Raw genomic sequence first — 26137 nt, forward strand, 5'->3', positions numbered from 1 at the left:
AATTCCCTGTGAATACGCTTTCTGTTTACTACTGCTAGATTACAATGAAGTTAATTAATAACACAGCACTAAGGCAACTCCAACAGTGTGTGTCAAACACGGGGTACAACACACTGAGTCAAATAGATCCACTTTTATTTCTATTGAAGGCATGATGAAATGCCTAACAAGTCACCAGAGATGGTGCCAAGAGATTAAATCTTCTCGCTAATAGCATAGAAAAATCAATGTTACCTTCGAGAGATTGCTGATAAAAGATTATAGAAATATTTTGTCTTTTATAGGTAACAACTATGCCTGTTGCCCTTATCTTTTAAGTTCTTTATTAGGAGATTCACAACACTCTTGGTGACATACTTACTGTAATTTTTTGGGGTTTTATGGATTCAAGTTAAAGAGTTTGTTCGTGTCCATTCCCTGGCACTCTGAAGAGTTTGATCTCCAACAAGGGCACAAGAGACATATTTTATATAGGAAGAGTGATTGCTAGTTTAATTTAAATATATATTTTACCTACCTAAATATATATGTATGTGTTGACTTCACTACAGATTTCGCTTACTTTCTTCTGAACAAAACTAGGTAGGTGGCCCAGATAGTCAACATCAAATGTACTTTTTTCCCTTTTAAAACATGAAAGGAAAACTGTGCAGATACTTTTGCATGGAAATGCATTGTATGAAAAGAGAATATATCATGCACCTCATCTTATAGATGTCTAAGAAACTCATTGTCTGCCTGTAAAGCTTTAAAAATGTGGCCTTCAGCATCTTCTTGATGTAATAACAAAGCTTGCAGTGTTATTGCAGCGTGGTTGAGTAGGTGAACAATACATCCCTTAAGATGTCAAATGAAACTGTGATTTCCCAACGTTTCTCAAGCATTGTTGTTCTTTAAACCTGACTCCAGCTCCCTTATCTACCTTGCTTTTCTTTAAGCAGCTTATAATTGATCAGACTTATCAGCACTGTGGTATCTTGAGTTTATTATTTCAGGAGCTCTGCTGAAAGGGTGTCTTCCCCCGTCCAAAACTGAGAAGACTTTATATCTGCTGCTTCTGGTAGCACTGACCACTTCAGTAGCTCTCTCACAGTGCAGATTAACATCTAATTTGTTCTCCCACTATCACCTCAAGGTCTCTCAATGCTATTCCTTCACAGTCATTTCCTCTCAGTTGTATGAGTTTTCATTTTCTCCTGATGAACTTTCCTATGTTCATTATGAAATTTTACTAAGGTAATCTTTTACATACAAAGCAACAAATAATTTTTTTTTTTTTAATTCCTGAAAAATGATGCTGATAAGGAAGACCCTAAAAATCATGACATGAACTTCTCTGTAATAACGCTTTATCAGGGGAGGCTAATTTTTGCCAAGCTGTCTAAGTAATTTTATAATATTTTTTTTTATAATTATACTGGTAAAACACCTAAACCCCAATTTTCTTCAAATGAATTTCAGCCAATGCAGTAATTGCAGCCAGTTGGGAGGTGCAAGTAGAATTTGTTGTTGTTTTTCATTACAGTGACATGAGAGATACTGTTCATCATTGTTCAACATAATTTTGTCTCCAGATTTAGCTTTACACTGTAGAACCTTCCTACCTTAAACTAAACTAAACCTTGAACTAATCTATTGAAAAAGTATTAAAAATAATTGAACTAATTGTCAAGATGATTACTGCTGATTTTATGATACCATGTACCTGTTTCTTTCTGATACCAAGAAGATACATGTATCTGATGCAGATATCTAAGGATTCAAAATCACCAGAGGAATGAAGCTAACTACATCTTGATATGGCAAAGTTACTCAAATATGAGGTTATTTTGGAAAATATTGGTAATCTGACTTTTTTGAGGTGGATCCTTATTCAGATAAACAGTATCTTGTTTTACATCATAATTAGTGTATTATTTTATATGTGTTTATATATACACATACACAAAGACTGTCAATCGACAAGATATCTAATGTATGCTGTCTCTTAATCAAGCATCATATTTATATGATATTTATTTATAATCAGTTAATTGCTAATGAACATTAATTCACCTATTTCCTACAAATTATTTACTGCCTAATGAATGAAGGAATCTTCCAGCATCTCAAGGGCAATGATCACTTAGTCCCTCATATCCTTGCTTTGATAGTCTATAATCTGAAACTGCAAGGCTTACATAGGAAGGGACCATTTTATGGCAGTAAGTTCTTCAAAGAATGGCACCATCTATGAAGTACCATCTGTAAAACTTAATTATTATTACTGCTTTCAGGAAAACTGTGGAAGAAACCTACCATGTAGTTAAAATTATTGGAGGAAAGCAGCTTCTCTTTCCTTGGTTTGTTACTGTACTCCACAACAGAATACACAAAAACCAGTGTCATATGTAGTCCTATGCATAAAATTAAGTAGCTTAAAATGAGCAGACTTCTTTTGAATAGTTATCAAGGGTGGTGAAATCCAAATAATAATTAAAAAAACGCAACAAAAATCCAAAACCAAAAAGCAAACACTGGTAACTGACTTTAAATTGATTTCTAAAGGTGATGTATTTAAATTAAGTATCCTAATTAGTTATAGATTATTTCTTTCTAGACCGATAAACAGAAGAAATATGGTTAAATTATTTTAAATATTCAGGTTTTGCATAAATGTGCTTCGTAAATCACAAGAAGAGTGCTGCATTTTAGACTTTATTTTAAACTTAATTGCTCTTCATTTCGTTCATGATTACATTTGTATTTCTGAACTGAATATAAAAAAATAAATAGGTACTAAAATAAGTATTCTTGTGCTAAAAATCAGGAAACTGTCATGAGAGCTGACCTACATGAGAGGTAAGTTTAGAAAGGATGTAAAAATTTACTCAAGACACAGATCTGCCTATTTATGTTGTTGATTTTGTAAAACACACAAAATCCATAACCTAATGCAGGACAGAACCTGCTTCTCCACTACATATAATTTATATATATATATATAAATACCAAATGGTTTTTTTTTTCATGGTTATGAGAGCAAACTTGGAACTGTGAACACCTGTTGTGTCAAACAATTAAAAGGAAATAAACCAATACTATTCAAATCATAGCTTCATACCTGCTACAGTTCACACAGGTTTGTTTCCTATTTGAGTACACAGGATTATCTGTGCTAAGGCAGTAGCTGATTTTGTCTTGCTAAACCCTGTACTAAAAACAGAGGAAAGAAGGAAAGATTCTGACCTATAAACATGGAGAATATTACCCTCAATGTTTTAGCAGTCCCTGACCTTTCAGACTTGGTTAAGGAATGGACAAAATGTCCAGCAACATTTAAAGGAAGCTGAGAACTCCAGACAAGGCAGCTGGCAAAGATAAATCCAACATCAATGATGAAGACAAAGACCAGGGGGCAAATATATGAAAATTACTTTTTATAAGTGAGGACAGCAATACTGTCACATCTGTCAGTTCTTTAGAGCCTCTGAATAATAATTTCTCTTGGATCAGGACCCAAATGAGCCTTATAATATGAAAATGTAATTCCCCTTTGGGTAAAAACCTCTTTAAACACAATGATAGCCTAAAGATTACTGGAGCAGGAATAAACACCACCACTTGGTCACACAGAGGACCCAGACTGCAGACAGCTCATAGGGCTGATGGATTCCTTGTTTCCAGAATGCCCTCAAACCCAGGTAGGCCATGCAGGACACACAGGTAGAAAGAGTTTCAGTAAACAAAGGTTTAAAAGAATTAGAAGGTCAAAGTATTTCTTTTCTGAGTTTCGATATATACAGACAAGTTTAATGTTCTTTGCTGTGGTAGAAGCTTTTAGCCCATGACTAGTTGTATCTCCCTTCTCTGCAGCAGACCATAAGGCACAAGAGAAGGGAAAGGTGTGTAATCTTCACCTGTACTCTAAAGATAAAAAAAGTAGAAGCCTTAAAAGCTTAAAGCATTAATGTCGTGCAGCTAATGCAGAATCCATGGCAGCAAAATACCTATTAGAGCTTCCAGGGACACGTGAGCCCAGCTGAGGAAGAGACCACCACGAGGTGGGAAAGAGAAACAACTTTTGAAGCGAGACTTCTTCCTATGAAAACCATCCAGAACCCCCTGATCCTCTGTAACATCGTGGGGGTCTTCAAGAAAGGAAAGATTAGTACCAAGTTTTAAATATGTGTCATTCAGAAAAGCGTGCACATGCTCACTGTGGGGATAAAACTGGCTACTGGCCAAAATGGAAATATAGCAAAATAAGAGCATGAATTTCAATAATTTTTTACTGAATTCCTTAGCAAGATAAAAGCTCTACATCTGATACATTTGCTCTTCTACATTTGTTTTTGCATTTCCCATATTCGATGGCAGAAAGCACACACGTGATCCACCACTTTGCAGCAAAACAATCCATATTCATATCTGAAAGTGCACTATGTAATCCCATCTTCAGATAGCATAATTGCAATATGAAGTGAAAAATACTGAATAAAGCACTTATCCTGATAAGTGTTTCTGTGTAAATAAAAGTCTACAAGCACCACAATGCTAAGGGTAACATTGAAGTTAAAAAAAGAATGGCAACTGTACAGAATGTTCTCATTACCCTGGTGACATCAAACAGGACTGGACAATGTGCAACACACCTTAATATTCTTTCCTAAAGAAAAAAAATCCAGCTGATAACCCAAGATTCCAGTGTAAATGTGTAGTATTCAGTCAGGATTAATTATGGTCATGGTGGATGGTAACAAACACACAACGACTTCATTATTAAACTCTAACTTGAAAGTCATAACACTTCCCATGCAGCAGCAGCACAATTCACAAATCAGGGGAAAGCATTTGACATTCATTTGTTAAATAACTTGTTTCTGAAATTCAACAATGGGTCAAGATAAGTCAATTACTATTTACATGTTTACCCAGCCGTCTGACAGCTGTAGCCAGAGGTGGAGCACAAGTTTGTGCAAGGGAAAAAGGCTGCTGAGAGTGGAAAACTAACCTGATAATTGCCACAGCCATCCCCATTCACAGCTTTGCCCTGTGCCATCCTCCTTTCTGGTCCCCCAGTCTTCTCCTCAGTGCAAAGGACTTTGAGCAGCTTGGCAGTGTCATCAGTGCACTGAGGAAAAGAGTGTATTGCTGAGCTCACCCTCCCCTGACGTAAAGCCACAGAGGCTTAGAAGAGTTTTGAATTTACTGTCACTGCTACATGCTGCCCTCAGCTTGGGTTGTAATAAGCTTTCCCCCTGGAGAGGGGCAAATCCTCAAGCCTGAGGCAGAAAAGTGGAAAAGGAAGAGAGAAGGACATTGCTCCATTTTCATCCTAGCACTGTGGTGTGTTTTGAGGAGAGCACTGTAAAATTAAAGAGAAACTGAGAGTTAAAAGGAGAAAATTAAGAGGGAAAGAAGAAGGCAAACTGTAGATCTAAGTGAGAAGCAACAGGAAAAAACTCCAGGGAATGAAATCCTTGAAGCAGCAAAGAAACAACATGATAAGAAAGTTACTCTTCAGTTACTGTTTTATACGGTTCTGTTTACCCAAAGCACAGAGATGAAACATAAAATGATTAACAGCCAATGGAGTAAAGAATATTTATAGCCATCTATCAATGAGGGAAGTAAATTCAAATTCATGTAAAAAGAAACATCAAACTTGCTGGCATTTAAAAAGTCAAGGTTAGATTATTTTAAATTAAATTTTAAACGCAGGTGAAATTTATAATTTGTTGTACAGCTGCTGACATTTTTGGTTTTCCCCAGACTCCCAGAGAGGCTAGAAGGCTTTATCTCAAAGAAGAGAGGGAGGACAGGAATCAAATTCCTCCTGAAAAGATGAATATGTAAAAACATTCAACCTGTGATATCTCATGGTTCTGATCACAATTGTAGCCTTTAAATCAGCCCAGCTCATTGTCAGTGAGAAGATATGGAACGAGAAGACAAATCACACAGCCACAAGTACATTCCTAGATGAACAACCAATCCTTTGTTAATATTAAACACCAGGATGCGGCCACCCTACAGTTGATTTTTATCACCAGTTACTCTGTGTAGTCCTTTATATCAACACAAAGTTCATTTTAAATACTTGAAGAGTGTTTCTTCCTCAGCAGTGTTTTATACACCCTTTGCACTGATGCATGATTCAACAAGTCATATAGGGGAAAGGACAGGAAAGTCACTGGTCTCTGCCCACAATGAGGTCTGGTGGTTTTAAATAACATTTTAATTTGAATCATAATAAGGTTAAGAGCGGGATTCTGAAAAGTTCATGATAAGCAACTCCATAGGCCATTGCAGCCATGACCATTTAATCTTAAGGTCAGGGAGATTTTGTTCTAATGACTCAAATTTCATTTTGCTTTAGCACCTGTATGCGTCCTTAAGGCAAAGCATTTCTCTAAACCAGGCCTCTGACACCTGGAGTGAGGCTCTAAATGGTTACCTCAAGAGAACAGCAGAAAACACATACACAAGCCTCAAGTGTTACCTTTGGAATGTATGAAAAAATCCATATGACAAATAATCAAAGACAGGATAAAAATAAGTACATGTGGGCAAGTTTGTCACCCAATGTCAAAGCTGCCTGTTCTTCTTCTGCACCAAGTCAGAGCTGTAACTGCAGTAAAGGCTTTATTCTTGTATTGACACTTTCTTTCCTTTACTTACCCAACAGAACAACTAAATGCCTCAGAAAAATCTTCTTAAATAGAGACCCCTGGTCTTAGATTTTGGAATCAGTCTTTGGAATAATACACACAGAAAGCAACTGCATCAAACATCACCAAAAGTTTCATATAAACTACTGATTAAAGCATGAACCTTACACAGGTAATACACCCACAACGAGGTAGGTGTTTTTTGTTCGCTCTTCCACTGATGGAGGGATCCTAAAGAGACCAGCATGAGCTGGGGAAGAGAAACAACTTTTGAAGTGAGACTTCTTCCTATGAAAACAATCCAGAACCCCCTGATCCTCTACTTAGGGCAAACTGTTCAGGCACCAACTCCATTTCCAACACTGGCAATCCCTGTTAATCACTCTAAGTGCATCCCTGACTTGTTTCCCAGTGAAAGTGCCACTTGTCAAACAGCTCCCAGTGCTGCTGTTCCCAAGCTGCAGGTGTAAATCACGATATAACCACAGCAATGGGACAGCAGCACAATGTCCGAGCTTCTCCGAGGAGAGGAGATGACAGAGAGCAGAACAGACCTGCTCAACTGATAATTCCTGGCACCAAACAGAGGTTGCCAATTTTAGCCAATAATTTTTTCACTTTTACATCAAACATGCAGCACTGATCTATAAATGTAATGGATGAGGAGAGCCCACCTCACTTCGCAGAGCTGGGGGTCACACAACAAAAGCTGTCAAAGGAGAGACAAAGAGGGCATTTGGAGATGACATTGGTGATTTCATCTGAGTCCACCGTGCCCTTCGGCAGGGAAAAGATGCATTGCTATTATACTAAGGAGTAGAAAAGAACACAGGTAGCTCTTATTTCTCTTCAGCTATTCTTCATTAAGGAATAATGAATTTTTTTTAACTGCAAACATACTGACTTAGACACTTTCTCAAACTTGCATGACATGAACCCTCAAAAGTTTTGAAAGAACAAAGATTCCTACCCCACCAGGTCCACTGCAAAACAGGAAAAGGAGAGAGATATGTGGAAGAGAACATAAAACTGGTACAATAATTTTGTCAGGACTACACAGCAAAATTGAAAAAACCCCACCAAAACTATTAACATTCATTTTCACTCTGCAAAATGACCTCCTGTTACTACTTAAACAGCTTGTTAATACTTATTATGCCAACAATTTGATCCAAACCTATTGTTGCCAATCAAAAACCACTGTAATAGAAAGTTGCTTCTGAGGCCTGGGGGCACAGCTGCTCCTGAAACCCTGCTAAACTCCAGTGACCCCTTTGGGTTCCAACTTGGCCTTCACAGAGGTTGTACAGCTGGGGAAAAGGAGGAGTGGGAGATGATGACCTTTTAGTCCCCATTTTGAACCAGATCTAAGCTGCAGAGATCAGTGGAAGGATTTCTGATATTTTACATTCTCCAGATGTGTTTCAAAGCCTGTTGACTTTCTCTGCTTTTAAAGATAATTTGCATACAGGCAAAATTCAAAATATGAACAAGAATGCTTGGAACATGGTTAATGGCTTTTTCCTCAACTATCCACAGTGTCTCATTACTAATTAAAAGTTAGTCTAATTCTAGTGGAAGGTGTCCTGCCCATGGCAGAGAGATTGGAACTAAATGATCTTTGAGGTCTTTTCTGACCCAAACCATTCTAAGATTTTATGATTCTAGTTCACCATTTCAACTTCATTTAAAAAAAAAAAAACAAACAAGTATATGCTTTTAAAATAGATTAAAGTTTCCAACGAGTGTCCATCCAGAAACTTGACATCCACATGTATAGCAAACATGGTCATGAAACCATACTCTAAGTTAATTTTATTTCCTTCAGTCCTCAAACACGAGGCCATCAGCAGAAGCAGGCTTAACATAGATGCTTAAAATGCATCTGCCTTGGATTGTGGATTACTAAAATCTCCACCCCATCTTAATTTTCCACTGCTGAGGAGGGGGTCAGAAAAGCTAAAAAGGCTTGAGAAGTCATCTGAGGTACCAAAGGCAAGCCCAAAATAGTGTTCACCGGGGTTTTAGTTGTGTGTCACCCTCACCTCCACCTCCCTCACTGGCAAAGGCATTTGCTGTAAGTGCTCAGTCAGTTTGTGACTCATTTTATTATCATGTGTACAGAGCACAGACTTTGGTACCTGCACTATATTGAGGCTCAGTAACATTTTGTGTGCAGATTCTCTACTGGTCACACACAGAGAGTAGGGAAGGAAATTGGGCAGCACGTCTGGTTTTCTTCTCTGCTGCCTAAACCCATCACCAACAAGCAGATCACTGACACAACACCAGAGATTCCAACGCAAATGTTACTGCCTGGAGACTCAGACATTCACACTATAATCACCTGTCCCAGACCAGTTAAAAGTCAAACAGTTGGACTGCTTCTCCCAGCTTCTGGCACTGTGAAGATCATGAGCTGAAATACTGGGCTGAGCACTTGAATTGGGAATAGATATCACTCTGTGAAGTCTCCTGGAGAGGAATGGCTGCCTTCAGAACTTTTCCTTCCACAGAAAGCATGAGTAATTCAGCAGGGAGGAAAAACAAAGAACAGACGGCAACCTCAGACTCTCTAAACGGGGGCACTGTGTTGTCATTAATGACTAACACCAGAAAGTGTCTAGAAAAGCTGCAACAATAAGCATAAGGGAAACTGAAGCAATAACATCACACTTTCACAGTTATAAAATCTCTCTGACATGCTTGGCAAGGAAGTTTAGTGCGAAGGGGACTAGTATATGCAGGATGTAGTAGCAGCAGAAAAAGAATGAAAAAAAAGCCTCTGCATTTGTTGATTAATCACAAGCGTGTCCTTGAGTTCCCTTCAAACTTTTGACCATGACAAAAAAAAAAAAAAAGAGAAATATCCAATGAAAGTGAATTACACCATCTTTTGAAAGCAAAACCTCAGTAAGGTGCCATCAAATCTGACAATCTAAGGCAATACACCGTATACTGGCCTATGTGACAGGATGAAATTAGGGTCTCTCAAAGTCAGTAGATATCCAGTAGCATTTGGAGACAGATGGAACTTGTGAGGAAAACCTCAGCATCCTTCACAATACTCTCCATCCATGAGGTTTTTCCCAGCTGTTCAGTTGTTGTAATCAGGAAAATAGACTTTTTCCATGACCACTGTGCCACTTTTGTATGGTGTGGCAATTATTTTCTGCTTTGGGATTCTGATTCTTTATCAAAAATAAAAGCCATTCCCCACATAAAATCATATCTTGTAAAGATTGTGCTTAGAGCCCACGAGGTCTCCTTTTTTTATTATTTTTTTTTTTGCAGCTGCACAATTTTCCATGAAGAAAACAGATCTTTTGGTTAACTGATGACTGCATTGGAAGGAACACCAGGACAGACACTCATGGTACATTAATAGGGTGCAATAGGCAGGGCTACTCCTTCTTCCTGCTTGCTTTGGTTCTGACAAGGAATTGGGTAAAAAAATGTGAAGAAATCAAGTGGATTTTTTTCCTATTTCTTTTTTGTTTCTTTTCTATACTGCAGTTTGCTTGGAAAAACATTTTCAAAGGTATGCCTTAAAATTTCTCTGAGCTATCAGGGAGTAATTTCCTCAGCCTAATCTCCTCCACAAGATTGTAAAAACTGTAGGATAAAAGGAGAACTGTGGCGATTTACCTACTAATTAGTTGCTCTTATTAAGAAGAGCGAGATAATTGATTTTAGGATGCACTACCCCTTATTAAGACCTAATTTAACTGTATATCAAAGACTAATTAAATGGCATTACTCCATCTCACTGATGAGTTTTGATGCTTGGTGAATAGATTTGGGTGAAAGATGAACACACGGTAATAGATTTCTAATTCACACAGATAACTATGAACTAAGAAGCTGAGCAAAGGGAATTTTGGATTATCTAAAACTAACACATTTCTTGGTATTCCTTTACACTGATAGTCTAAAGTGAAAAAAAAAAAAAATTGAACACCTGCTGAGAATTACAGGGAAAGGGAAAGACAATGAAAAGGATCTCTGTGTAAACTCTTTATTTAAACATTTAGGTAATTTTCTTACAGCAAGGAATTAAATTTGTGAAAAGGATATATGCTTTCATGCTACATTTATCTGCTTATTCTGCAGAACTTTGTAGCTATGAAAAGGGACAACAAATAATAGATACAATTTATTTGTGCCATTTGTCAAAAGCATTTAAAGAAAACAGACAGCATCTCTCTCCACCTTAAGAATTATTTGAATTTCTGATTATTCAGATACCTTGTGGCATTCCAAGTTTATTTAGTGCTGAAAATGAATGTAGAGACAGAATTACATGCCTCCAGTTCTTCCAAATAGTCTGCAAGTTAAAATAAACATGAAATAAGGAAAGATTAAGTTGCTTTTGAAGAAAGGAATGGCAGGGACTGAGTTTACTAATGAATTCTGAGGGTTTTGATCCTTCACTTTTCATTTAAATGAAATCATCTGTCCTAAAATAATTCCTTTAGCAATCCAGTGGCTGGTTTAATAAAAAACATCTTACAGTAAATTTGAGTGTGTAAAGTAAATAAGTGCAAAGCTTTAATCCCATCAATCTACCCTCTAAATAAAATGTTTTGTCCTCTAGACAGAATTGCTCTGACAATACAAACTCATCGTTCTATTTAATCTGTCAGGTCATGGCCCCAGAGATTATGATGAGCTGTCTCTCAAAGCCCCACTGTGCTACAATACAACATCTCTTGGATAAATCACAAGCTCCTCACCCAAAAAACAGGGACTTTGCTACAGCTCTAGGGTGTATTTTCTTGTTTCTAATAGTTTCTTTCACTGACGGGAATATAATTGCACAGGGGAGCATCAGTCATATGTCACTCTTTTGTTCATTTTTGGCCAAGGTGTAACCATACAGCAGCAATCTATAGCTTTTAGACACCTAAAATAAACTGTAATGATTGAAAGGGATTAATCTGAAACTAGAATTTTGCAGGTAGAAATTTATTCTGTATTAGCTGAAGGATATCTACACATTAATTATTCTTTTACTAATTCAAATAGAAATAGTAGTACTGCAAGGGGAACAAATATTTGTTTCATCATTTGCACAAATAATATTTATAAATAGATGAATGAGCAAACTATTTGTGTAAACACTCTCTAAAGAACACAGGGTATGACCAACCTTGCAGCCAAGTTATACATAGGAGATTTTGGACCTCAAATATTACATTAAGAGTATATTGTTTTCCCCTCCTATTTAACACACATGTCCTTTCAAAGTACACAAAAGCTGCTGGTTGAATTTAGAAATAAGTAAGTCCCAGCCTCTCTGTTGCACTTGCAGATGCACAGACTGTATGCAAAAATCCTTACACTGAAGTTGCTGTGTAACTAAGCATCATTTTTATTCCTGCTTTTGCCTATCACTGTCTCACTATCACAGATATCTGCTAGAACAGTAGGTGAAGAACTGGTACCTTCAGTAATTTTGAGTAAAAATGCACATGTAGAGCTGCTAATCCAACTTAACAAGCAAAACCGTGTTGCTCCAAGACCTTTCCTCAAAAATCTACTTTGAACTTAAAAGTATAAAAATAAAATATGCCACAGTCCTCTGGCATTTCTACACAACTGCCTGTCTCCTTATTTTCTTTATTTGCATTTTGCTCTTTCAAGATGTCTGCTGGCATTTTCTGATTAACACCTTTGGAGATTACAGTACCACCACAGTGCTTTCATATTCTACTTCAGGTCTCTTCTCTTTATACTTAAAACAGAGACTAGCATTAAGTGAATGCAACCTTTGATTATAAAGCTCCCACACTACTGACATGAAAAATACCTCACTATTGCCCAAGAAATCTAGAGGGAGAAAAGTGAACAGTTTGGAGACTCCACATTAATGTGAGAACAGTGTCTCTTAATGGACTATCTGCTATTATAATCACTGCAGGCTTTGGTACAGGAGTCACAGGGAGATTCTATTCCTCAACAACTTCTTTTTCAGATGTTCCTTGGCAAAACTGCAAAAAAATAATATGCAGCTACCTGGGCAGCCCCTCTTTCTGTTTTGTTAAAGACATTGGCACAAGGATGGATTTGGTATTAAATACAGGATGCAATACTGGAGAGAAGAACAACTATTCCATTTAATTTCCCTACACTGATGAAAAGGTTAATCATAAAGTTGAAATATCAAGTTGGATATTTTTTTGTTGTTTACTCACTGATCAACAGGAACACCAGGCAGCTGAATAAAAAACCCAACTTGCCCCCTACTCCCTTCAATTAACATTTACAAAAAGGAAAATCTGAGAGCGTTCAGCAGCCAAATCTCAGCAATTATTAAAAAGCATAACACAAATAATCTATCAAATCATATATTGCTAAAGAAAGAACTAATGCTGGAACATGTTAAATGGCAAAACAAGTTCCATTCAAACAAGTATTGTGGAATGCCAGCAACAATGTATTGTAATAAGTTGCTATAATTAGTAATACAAACCTCAAAATAACTGCATCCTCCCAGTTTTCCTATATTCTGGATATGATAAAAATCTCTTTTTTTCCCTCCAGTGTAACTAAAATGGTAATTCAAAGCCGATTTAGGATCAAAGAGAGCCTCAAGGTTATAAATAGTTGTAGCTGGCTGTGAAGTATTCTCATCAAAATTTCTTGGAAGTGGATGCCCTGCTACAAGGGTAGTACACTTGAAGGAACCAAACTACAATAAGATATTTTCTGAAAGAATTATAGACAGGAAAAAAAAAAAAAACTTTGAGGAAGAAAAGAAAAAAAAATGCTTTGCCACAGGATCTAAGTGCTGTTAGCTGAAAATTATTATAAAATGGGACATTTAATGTATCTGGAAAAAAAAAAATCCGCACCAGAAAACCGACCCCAACATCATTAATGAGCAAATATTGATTGCCATTGAGAAGTCCAAAATACTTGAGTAATTCTTTATTCTTTCTATCCAGTGTTTTCACAGGACACAAGCAATTACAACAGCTTTGTTTTTTATCCACGATTGGCAAAAATCCTGGTTTATAATTCCTCTAGGTACCTACTTCAATATTTGCATTTATATTTAAATTATTTTCTTCTATTTTTCAATAGTTTCAAAACCAATCTACTTTAAGTTTTTAAAGTAGTTCCACAAATATGCCATTTTGGAAGTGTTCTTTTATGCATTATATGAGGCAGCAAAGCAAGACAGAAGGAGTGGAAACTTCTAGAGACAAAAGAAGCTGCCCGACCAATCCTTTCCTCAACTGACCTCCAAGGTGGTTTGTGGACCAATCCCAGAGCCTAAATAACTCTGGGACTGAAACCAAGTTCCAAACTGAACTGATCCCATTTAGGGATACTAAAGATACAAACTAAGAATTCCCAGGCAGAAGAAAGGTATGAAATAACAATTCTGCATAAACCATGAGCTCTTCAATTACCTGAATCTCAACAAAAACCTCCCTAGAGAACGGGGCTTTGCATTGCTGAAATTTATGTTAAATTTTCCTTAAGTGTAATTTCCATCTCATGAGAAGCTGTACTAACACACCCTGTCAATGTGCAGTATGCAAAAAAAATCCCCGTGGATCACTACAGTATATTCGAATTCAGTTGTTTGGGGCATATCTTCTGCATTGCATCTACCTCTTTTTAATACATTTATTATTAAAAAACCCTAGTAGTATAGCTATTTATTCCCAATTGTTGCCCTCTTGAGCAATCAGACCAATTCATTTAGGGATCTAAAGGAACAAGCATAATGAATACAATTTAAGGGATGGCCTATGCTACAAACATCACATTTCGAGTTGTTTTTCTCCCCTTGTTATCAGTGCTGAATAATTAAGGCATGCACAAAATCTGAGTCCATAGCTGAAAAGTGCACTTGAATATTTGAGACCTGCTTAGAGACTGATGACCTTTCAGGAGAGAAAGTGAGAGATCAGATCCAACAACTTGCTCACAGGTTATGATGCATTAGCATTACAAATTCCAGAGCCTTTGGGATCACGGGGGCTGGCACTCATTGGGATAAGATGATGGGGCAACATACAATGACAAAATTAAAAAGTCAGGTGACAGGATTATGATTTTAATCAGTGTAACTGTTTCTCTAGCTTTCTGACTGTATTTTGCCTTGGTTAATTTTCTCCGATTTGACAACTGCTTTTCCCAGTATAATCAGTTTAAATATTTCAGCCTTCCAACACAACATTTTGCCTGGCTGTGCCGTGTGCGGGCTGCAGATTTTTCCTCTGGCAGTTCTACATAACCTGCATGTGTGAGCAATCCTGTGATCACCTGTAACTATCACACTTGTCTCCCCAAAACCAAACAGTGAAATCACAGAAGTGACATCCTTGGGTGTTACTATGTCAAAGCTCAGAACTAAGAAATACGTCTCTCAGTGCATCTCTGACTTGCAAGTGGAAAGGGAAGCTACAGGCACACACAACTCCTCATGTCACCAGTTTATATGTGCCATGATCTTCAGCTGACAAGATCATTTTTTGCTGTGAAAAAGAACCATATTGTAAAACACATCACTAAACACCTAGGGAAATAAATAAATTAGAAGTGCTAGTGTAGCCACAGGAAGAAAGAAAACTCCTCCTCAGTCATACCTTACAACAGCAGACTACAAACCAGTGAGGCATGGTCAGGAACTTACCACCTCAGCAATACAGTAACAGCAATCAGTGCAAGCACTTGAAAAGACTCCTGATTACATCCTATGTCTCTAATTTTCAACAAGGAGCCAAAGCACTGAGAATAACATATACATTTTTATTTTCCCAAATAATAAGACTTCCTGGTAAAAGAAGCCCAAGATGGGAGCAGACAGCTGCGAGTGTCAGTAGGAATCTCAAAAACCCAGGACTACAGGCTGGGCTGTAATACAACAGATATTGTTTATTCTGCAAAGCACAGAATTATCACCAAGGCTCAGGAGGTAGATCAATGGATTAGAAGGAACCTTACAGTCATCACAATGTCCTCTCTTCTCAAAAAACAATCTCCCCTAGTGCTTTAGGCATAAGTTTTGTTTTCAGCGTAGGAACAGAAGTTACAGGTGTATATATACAAGTATGCATACAGAAGTGTGCATTTATATACACAGTCTTAAAGCTTTGGACATAATAACATTCCACCAAAGAATCCCAAAACAACCATTACACTTGAAACCCTTTTGAAATTCACACAGTCAATGAGTGTATATACAAACCACAGCCAAACTAGACGGAAATTATTTCAGAAATAAAGTGCACAAGCACCTGAAAACGAACATCAAATATATTTTTAACAGAGAAGTAAACTAAATACTTGAGAGGATGTGGCAAAAAAAGTAGGAACAGCTAAAGGCGCTAGTCACGTTGACTTCTCAGAGAGGACAGAGAAAAACTCATGAAAAATAACCAGAACAAAGAAAATTATGGATATTTAACCAGCAAAATTAACAGAGAGTGCTGCAGGTGCTGAGAGAAATAATGTAGACTATAGAATTCACAAGGTCTTTGGATGAGCAAGAAACATTTTTCAGAAACTTTGTTTACAATACACCTGCTGTCATTTGTAACCATTACCTTAGAGGAGACTTTCAGCAGGGGATAAACTCTGAAAACACTTCACGGAGAGGTGTTTGGACTTCTCTGTTGAATCTGAAAAACAGAAAATCACTAGTTAAAGCCATCAGCTTATGACACAGAGGTAGTACTGGCAAAAGTGACAGAAAATATCCGTATAAGAAATCTGCCCACTGAACAGAGAATGTGTCAAGGAGAGAGGTGGATTAGTGGCTTTATCTCAGAAGTGACAGATTTCTGCATTTCAGAAGTGCCATGCTGGAGTGGGTGATGGAGGGACTTACATGATCAAGAAGAACCTGTGGTTCACCAATAGCCAAGGGTTTTGATTTGATCTAAACTCTTTTGTAAAATCCTGAGATTAACCCCATACAGCCATTTCCCCCCTTTGAATTTCAGGAAGATGTATTTCAGGGAGGTTGCACAACACTGGAAATATATATATATATCCAAATAACATAACCTGAGGACAGGTTGGAAAAAAGTACAACATAAAGGTTTTGAACCTTCCTCCTACACCTCCCCACCCACCCAAGGAATAAAAAGCACTTTCAGGCAGTAATAAACTTTGTGGGATGTGCAGCTGGAAGGTGGCATATTCTATTCATTTATCATTTATAGACAGACCATCAGGAAGTCATTACAGTGTGAAGATTGGATCTCTGCACAATCGTGGTGTAATTGAGCTCTGCTGTACACAAATATTGTAGATAATAACACATAAAAAGGTTTGCAGTATTGGAGTTGTTCTTTTCCTGAGTTACGGTGTTAGGTTCAATCCAGACAGAAGAAATAAAGAAATGAAAGTTTTCCCAAAACTTCAATAGATTTTGATGGAGTAGAACTTATTTTGTTTACTTTTTTTAGTATTAAAATTAGAAAGCTTTGAAGCCTAGCTCTGATTCCAGCTTGTTTGTGGCTATGACCTGAACCTCTCCTCTATCTGACAGGAGAGTGGACTACTATCAGGAAATAAGGAAGCAGAAGGGAAGGTGGAAAAGCAGTCAACCTGGTTTAATGGACACATCTCAATTCACAGGTCAGAAGTGCCCACACCGCTTTTAAGTCAGCACCACTGCCCTGACGACACTTTTAAGCTGCTTCTTGCAGCATCAGGATCACCGTGGATGACAGACTTGCTGCAGGCTAAATTCCAGGAATATGCAGAGATCCTGTAATGGTTACAGATACTTCAATATCTCATGTCTGTTTTGGCAGGGGATAATATTAGCACTATTGAGATAAGGCTACAGTAGTGCTGTTTGAAAATATCTGTATCCTGCCTGCTGGGCTGTGATAAACAGTCGTGTGTTTCACACATTAGGTGGGAGCATTAACAGTCCCCGTGCAGGCACTTGGAAGCAGAAGGAAGACACAAACAGGTCTGTGGTGTGCTGGGAGTAGGAGCAATGCTGCCCAGGTGAACTTGTACTGCTCAACTCCTATCTCACTTCAGGATCTTATAAGCTCAACTCAACTGTTACTGGGCTTAGGTTCTGATTAGAAAATATGATAAAGATTTGAAGAGAAGAGGCAGAAAGCAAAAATTCAGCACAGCAGAGTGGAGCCAAATGAAGGCCACATAGATAGATTTACTCTGTGACAGAAGAGGGACAGATAGAAATACTCCCTAAAGCACGAATACCACATTTTCGTTCTACCTACAGCATCAACATTACACAACCCACTTTGAAGAGTTTTTGTTTCTAATACACACCAAAGAATTCTCCTCTCCTACAAAAGGCACTTTTGTTTCAGTGACTTTTTGAAGAGAGGAGAATACTCAGTAATTGCTTAAGGTTTAAAAAAAGGAGGTAGAAAAGTAATCTGCGTTCAGAACGGTTTTGCTATGCCCACAACTAAACAGCTTTACAAAACTCCACCATGCTGTATGCTCCACCCTTTCTTTCTCCTTACAGTTGTTCACTCTGTCCCCATGATTAAATACTACCCCCAAAGTTTCCAACCATTCTTCTCTACCTTTTGGAAGGACAGCTTTTTATTTATGAGTGTCTGCCAAACTGAGTGCACAGGTCAGATAACATCAAAGTTCTGAGCCATTAGGATTTGTTTCAGACACAGAAGGAACAACAGCGAAATTTCTAAAATGAATTAAAGTTCTGGAAATCTTACTCCCCAGTAATTTGGGGCCAAAGAGTTGCAGCCCAGGCTACTTTGGAATTATTTTTTAAGAACAGTTATAATAGGTTCTCATGGGTTTGTAGTCATGGAGAATTGCTCCCATCACTTCAGTTGAGCGGAACTGCTTAAGAATTATTGGAAGAAAATAGAAAGAACATTTCCTTCACAATGCTCTCTCTACAAACAATAAGGGTAACTACCTGAAAGCAATTTCCTTTCCTACACTATGTCTTAATATTAACATAATCATAAACACTTAAGACAGCATTCCCCTCACATCTCCATTATTAATCTCTTAAAGCTGAGTTATGAACAACATAAAACATTAATGCATCATGTCCTAATAATTGTTGTCTTATTAGAACATTTGCCCCATATGCCTTGTTAGATGGTTTGTGCTCATAAGGAAGATAAGTTTCCATTTACCAGAAGATATTAAAAAAAAACCCCAGCAACCAAACCAAAACAATACACCCTGTCAATACTACTTCCATCAACAGCATTTTCATATATTAATAAAAAATTAATGAAGCAGACAAAATGTAGTAATCTGGTTAAATATTAATTTTATACTTCCTAATTTTTTTGAGAGCCTGTCTGCTGAACTTTGAGCAGTACTTACTGACAGCACCTGAGCCCCCATCCTGCCCCCTCAGAGCAGCTCTCTGTACTCACACAAGAGCAGAGTGATCCCACTGACCCTGGTGAGAACCACCTACAGCCCCAGCCATGGCACTCAACAGCTGCCAACCAGAGAGCAATAAAGCCATGGCACCAACAACTCCAACATCTGCTCTGCACACACTGCTAAATAGCTGTTCTCGTGGCAAACAGTCCTGCAAATGGAAAGTACTCCCTCAGAATCAAAGAAATGCAGCCAAGTCCTCATCAGCCACTGAGATGGTTAAAAAACACCCCTAAAGGAGGTGGGAGAGTCCTCAATCACACATGAAACTTCTGTCCTCTGGACTTCTAGCATGTGGTTTATTTCATTACAGTAATATGGTAAATTTGCATGTTTTTAGGTTCAATTGTGTGATATTTAGTTGGATAAACGCACCAGTACATTCAGGTCAGAGGAATGAGGGTTATTTTTCAGTTTGTGCTTCCTGCCTAAACATCACAATTGCTTGCTCTTTAATTTTGAAGTTTGCAGTCAGCAGACAGTGATCCTACAAGAGAGATTGATCTCTCAACAAACTTGGACCAGTCAGGAAAACACGGTTGAAGGAGGGTTTAAAAGATAATAGCCTTTCTGACTACAAACAAATTTCCCATCAAAGCAATTCCTAACAGGAATTTCATTAGCAGAAGCTGAGCCCTCAGCCACAGTGAGGGTACCAATGCCTATAAGTACATTTCTCAAGAGAGGAATGGTGTGATGGCTGGGCCAGAGAACCTGGATGCACAGGTCTGTGCATTCTAATTCCATCTCTGTCACCGGCTTGGTGATCATGAGCAAGTCACAAAGTGTTTGCTTCAATTCCTTCATCTGTATAATGGCAATGATATCTAATTCAGAGGGTTGCTGTGAGGATTAATTAGTTAATGTTGGTAAGTGCTTTGAAGATGAAAAGAGCTACAGAAGAGATAATCAGTTTTACAGTCTCTAAAAGCTTTTACCATGTCTGCAGAATTATTTTGGAGTACCACATGAATATCATCTGAGAGGATCTGTCATTTATCACGTACATCCAGAAGAAGGGAGGGGGTGGGGGTTGGAAGGAGCAGGTGTGCAAATGTTTCAGTGTTAAATCACGTATCCTGTTCTGAAATCTGCAGAGAAACAGCACAAAGCTCAAACTTCCTCGGTACAATCTACCTGTGTGTTGCTACCACTTTCTTAAGGAAAAAAACACCAAATGTCTTTGTTGATTTAACTCTTCCCTTCTGCTTGATTTGAAATTTTGAAACCACAGTGACTCTTAGGATTCTTTTCTGTGTACCTGTATACTTTGGCTTTTTCTCGGTATACATATCATAAAGGACTATGAGATAACTCATTATCTGAAGAAATGTGTGTAAGGTAGAATATACATATATTTTGCTTTGGAAGACTTTTTTGATTGCCTAGAAAGTCTTCAATATGTACATCCCAGCTGCATTTCCTGCCTTAATTTATTTGCATTTACAATAATCAAAATGGAAGTCTGTAATGAAATAGGGTTTTCTTAAACTTTGCTAAGTCAGCCAGGATACAGAATCATAAATGGTTGAAAAATTTCAGAATTTAAGAAAAAATAAAAATATCTGTACTAACTCTACCTTACTCAGATATTTTCATACCCACATAAGAACAGCTATATCTCCTCTTTCATTTTTAAGTAGACCAGTTTCCATAAATTATTCTCAGCACAGACCATTAAAAGAATGTCAACCTGTATATATGGAACTGCTTCACAGCTTGTGTGTTTTCCTGGATAAACTGCTTCCAAGTATCATAATTATGTACAGCATTTTGATTAAGAACATATTCCTGAATACACATTTTTCAAATAATCCCCAGGAAAAAAAAATTATTTAGTCTTAAAAATGCTCTCTAAATACAAGACAGCAAGACCAGTACAGATAACTGATGTATTAGAGTGCAAAAGTGACAGATATATAGATATATATATATACACATCTGTGCTTTATTCCAAGGTAAATGCAATGCTGACTGCTTCACATAAAATTTCTGCAACAATCAAATACCAAGCTTCACTAAGTCATATTTTCCTCTTTAAAAAACAATGTCCAGTGGTTGTCCTACTGATTCTCAGTAGTTAGAGTACCATTAACACATGATGAGACAATTCATATCCAACATTGCTGGGCAATGAAATATATTTTGCTGCTGCTTATGATCATTATATTTTGCTCACAGCCCTTCTCCTGCCTTATGTCAAATGTCAACATTGACAGGGTTGAAGGGAAAAAAAGCAAATATTTCAGCTCATTCTTCTTTCTTAAGTCCTTTGTGCTTCACCTGGCAGTAATGATTATTTATGGTCCCTCTCTGCTCCCAGTGATGCCACCCAGTAATCTCCCACCACGTTAAATAGTTCAAGGCTACATTTCTGTTTTGTGAAAGGAGGGGAATGTCTTGACTTAGGTGCATCCTTTTATAGGGGAAAAGAAGAAACAGTCTGGAAAAGAAATTCTGGATAACTGGACAATCCTTTGCTATTGTAATTACCCTCATTCTTACAGTCTTTGTAAACTTCCATCACTCTGCCTTAAAATAAGTTGGTTCTGCTGACCCTATGAAACTATATAAAGGCAAGTCTTGATCCCCCAGTAGGCAGGACAGATCCACTTTGATCATGGCCAGATGGTCCCTTTCAGGTTTTTTATTCACATTTTCCTTCAGGTTAAATAGTTCTTTTCCCTTTCCCAGTATTTATTCCTAATGCATTTGTAACAAGTAGTTATAAATTCAGATCCTTTCTCCTGCAGGCCCAATGATTAAAGGCCTTTTAAACTCATTTGCATGACAGGTTACCCATTATCCTAATTGTCATTGTACAGTATTTGACCCATCCTCCCCCCCATACCCATTTATTTAACATGAAAGAGGCAGATTTTAAACACACTCCATTGCAAGGTCATTTTAACACTTCCCTGGGTACAGCAAACACTCTGCCAGCTGCACAACCTGGCCAGGTTGGTGTGGTGGGGATCAGCTTCAAACTTACAGCAGCAATCTTCTAAAAACAACTAAATATTTGTAAAACCAAGCAAACAACTTAGATCTACCATATTCACCAAGGCTCAATGACACCCATGACTTTTTTTTTTTCCTCTTTCACAGGAACAAATTCCTCAAAACTTCTCAAGGAGGATCCAATACCACTGTTCCATATTGCTGCACTGCCTCTCACTTACCAATGCAGGACTCCTGACAAGCAAACAAAACCTGCCAAAGACAATTTAGATGCCCTCAGAATGCACAGGACTTGGTGTACCAACCACACAAGCACTAACCATTAATTTAATGTTCCTACATAGCAACCAATACCAGAAGAAAATATGAAAAATTAAACAAGTGCTAATTGCTGGGAAAGCTGCTGCAGGCCAGCACCTGGCCTTCAAGGAGTGCTGCTGTGAGCTCACAGTGCTCCTGCTCGTGCCTGAATTTTCCATGGAGTAATTGAGTCTGACAGGAAACAATCTTGACACAATTAGAAATGCACAACTTGCCAACACAGCTCTATCAGTCATTATGCCACATACCCCCACACTCCTGAGTCCTACACACCGATAACAAGAAGTTATATATTTAATCTAACTCATCCCAATTCAGAAAGAGTCAATAAAAGGGCAAATATCCTTCTTAAAAGAACCATCCTCTCTGGATGTTGCACTCTTGCTAATTAAGGAGCAACATGCCTTCATTCTGAGGAATTAACAACAGGTCATCTTTCCCTCTATAGAAGTTCCCATTCTGTTCTGGCTGCACCAACTATACATCTTGTGCAATAGAAATTCCAAACTGTATCTCAGCTTGCCAAGCTGATGAACATCATCAGAGCTCACCCTAATCTAAGTACAGGTTCAGAAAAATCTCTTTGTGTTTCTGTGTTCACACTGGCCTTGATGAACAGTTTGCATGCCATCTTCACTTAGTCTTTCTGGAGCACAATGAAGTGTTACACAACTAAACAGGGTAATACCCTCCTGGGCTAGCCCACGTTTTCCTACTGCAGAAGTGTAACAAAAGGCTGGGAAGAGAGACTGTTACAGATATTTCTTAACAAAGATTTCTTCTGTCACCTTTTTTTCCTCTTTTCCTTCTTTAGGTTTTAGTACTATTTTCCTTTATCTTCTTTAGCTTCAAAACTAGACATTTTATAACACATATCATATTGCTTTAGTTCATCAGAAAGATTTAATTTAGCTGGGGTTACTTCTTTAAGAGATATCCAGCAACATCTGTGCACGTGGCTACCTGACTAAATATAGTGCTTTTCCTAAATCAGTTTATATTTTACTATCTAGATTAGAGAAATAGCAAAGTCCTATGACTAGATTTACTGTTTGCTCTTAGCAGAGCTGTGACAAGGAAGAAAACAGGCAAGATACCTTTTTTCTGTCTGATCTCTAGGAAGAGTCTATATCTTTCCTTGTTCCTGCCTTTCTGTTTGCCTATTTTCCTTCTTTGCAGAATTCCCCATGAATATGCAATGACCAGTCCTCACACCCTTCTAAGAGTGCCCCTCAGCCCCTCATGTTTTCTCTTTATGGACAGTGTAGCGAAATGGGGAGGAAAGAAATCAAAAGAGAGGGAAAGGGATGCATCATAAAGCATGGCAAAATATATTGGCACATCCTTCCCACAGCAACTCGAGAAGAGAGCCAGAAAGCATTTTGGATTGATTTCCTCTTCCCCTCATCTGTTTAATAAACACAATTCTCAGAACGGTATTTACAGTCTTTCTTGTTTTGAGAATGCTCCCAGTGAAGAAGTATTTACAAGAGATGAACTAAGAAACAAGCGAAATTGCTTTCTCCCTTCTTAATTTTGCACTATTTAGTTTTGCAAAATACCTTTTAAAACACATATATTTATTTCTTCTTTACTGAATTCCAGAGAGTGTGTCTGTATTACTGAGACATAGAGGTATCACTTCTAAGTAAGGAGCTCAAGCACTGCTAAAATTAACACAGCAGCTACACAGAAAAGTGCTTTACTTGTTAAAAACAAAACAGGAACAACAACAAAAACCCAAACAACCAGGGCAAATACTCAGGTAGCTGATTGTGCTGGAGTGCAAGGGGTTAGGAAGAGTAAACTAGTCAACTGTAAGAACTGTCACCAACAGTATAGACACACACCATAATTACCTCAGTTTAGCAAAATTACAATTAGTAAAGTAAAAAAAAAAAAGGCAAATAAGAAGAAAGAAGACACTTTCAATTAATTAAATTTTGTTTGTTCTATGCACACATTCTACCTTAACTGATCAAAAAAACAGAAATTCCCTCCATCTCACTTCGGACCTACTAAGGAAATAACAACAGCAACTCTCCATTAGCTGCAGCTAGCTCAGCTGTAGCTAATTTAAAGAATCACAAGCACAGCTGTACAAAATCAAGTGAACTTGAGCAACTGAAAGTACTTTAGCTGTGCAAGAGCTCAGGTGCCCCTCAGTTTCACCTGTGTTGTGTGTTCCAACTGTGAGATAGTAGTTAGAAAGGGTGTTACAATGTAGACCCAAGAAGTTTAATTAGAAACCCCATGTATTTCCAGGAATTCAGGAATTACTTATTTCATTTTAAAACAGATGTTATTTTGTACCTTAAAAAAAAAAAAAAATCACTTTAGTTCCTTTCAAGTCACTCTGTTTGTGACATAGAAGAAAATATTACAAGAGTTCTGATTTCCTGAATCACAATCTACTAAGCCACAAGGTTTGTTTTCGAAAACTTAAATGGTTTTCTTCAGGTAATTCAATTCTCAAATTTGGTAAAGCATATTACCAGCCCCTAGAGGCAAAATACAGAGAATAACTGGGTAAAAATTACAGGAATACAGCTGAGTCTAAGGCTGCATTAACTTTCAGCACGCTCTGATGGGGCTGTATAACACGGAAAGGTGTTTTTGCTACCTCAAATTAAGCAGAGCTGGACTATTATCTCTTAATGGTGATTTGATGAAGTTGTTGCCAATACCCAGACTCTCTGCCTGCTTTCTGCAATGTCTCCTTAGTGTTAGTGTGTCTGCTGACCAGATTTTTCTGGCTCACTCTCCTCTTACCAGCTCTCAAGAGCACTATGGAAATGGTCCCCCACCCCTTCCCTCTCAGAGTGCATTCCTCCCCAAATCATAGAAAGATTCAATTCTGCATGAACTATGTTATAATACTTTAAAGCATGAAAAATGCAACCATTACCTGCTGAAATGCAAATTTGGGGGGACAACATAAACATAGAGAAGAGATTTCAAAAGTAGAGCTGCTGGTTTGCAGAAATGACCTGCTGCTCAGGTCAGCCCCAGTGTTCGTGTTTGGCACCCAGGACTGAAACAGGGGCAGGTGGGAGGTGGGTGCAGCCTTCCTGTGCCACCCACTCTGACAGAGGCACACGTGTCTCAAACACACACAGTCGTGACTGGATCGTGAGTGGATCACCATCACTCTGTCCATTACACAAAAGGGTTTCAGTTCTGAGGGAAAGGGTCATTCCCAAAGTGCTGTCCTATGTTTCCCTCAAATATTTCAATCACTAAAGCGTTTTCAAGAAATAACTAAGTGGCCCTTGAGATCCTGCTCCCAGCCATGATCTGCTTAATAAGAACAATAATGGCAAAATTAGTAAACTGGAAAGACAGTTCTGCTGCAGCTAAGTTGGAGAACTTTCCATGGCTATTGTATCTTCACATTAGGCTGAAAATCAAACAAAATGCAGGCTTAGGAGCTCACTGAGTTCAGGGATGGATTGCTCAGAATGGGGTCAAAGTGCATCTTTCATCAAGGAGCTGGGCCTGGACTGCTGGTGCTTCAGCCAATTAACAAAGTTCAAAATGAGCTGAAATGCAACACAAATATTCTTTTTATCTATTACATCACATGACATTCCTAGATGTATAAAAACTCCAACTATCAGACTAACATGTCCAAAAATCAGAGGCTGCTTTATATTAAGTCTTCATATGAAGGCAACTTTTCACAGATCATTTTGGCATAATCAATCATATCTAAAATTAAGATGAAGTGCTGCAGAAAACTGCCCCTCATAAACTGTTGGCCAAAGAGACTGGATAGCCTCCCCAGCAGTTTTATTTGATGTCAAAGC

At 37.9% G+C, this 26137-nt stretch overlaps 1 long non-coding RNA gene across 1 annotated transcript in view; it reads right to left on the minus strand.

Moving 5' to 3' along the window:
• The window catches only part of LOC113947224, a 427091-nt gene that overhangs the window by 62793 nt on the left and 338161 nt on the right, over nucleotides 1-26137 (minus strand). Inside the window, exon 6 of the long non-coding RNA XR_003527656.1 lies at nucleotides 16220-16294. This is a non-coding gene — a long non-coding RNA (uncharacterized LOC113947224). The remainder of the gene's footprint in view (nucleotides 1-16219; nucleotides 16295-26137) is intronic.

Source organism: Corapipo altera, unplaced genomic scaffold (assembly GCF_003945725.1).
Source record: "Corapipo altera isolate COAL_440 unplaced genomic scaffold, ASM394572v1 75, whole genome shotgun sequence".
NCBI classification, from domain to species: Eukaryota; Metazoa; Chordata; class Aves; order Passeriformes; family Pipridae; genus Corapipo; species Corapipo altera.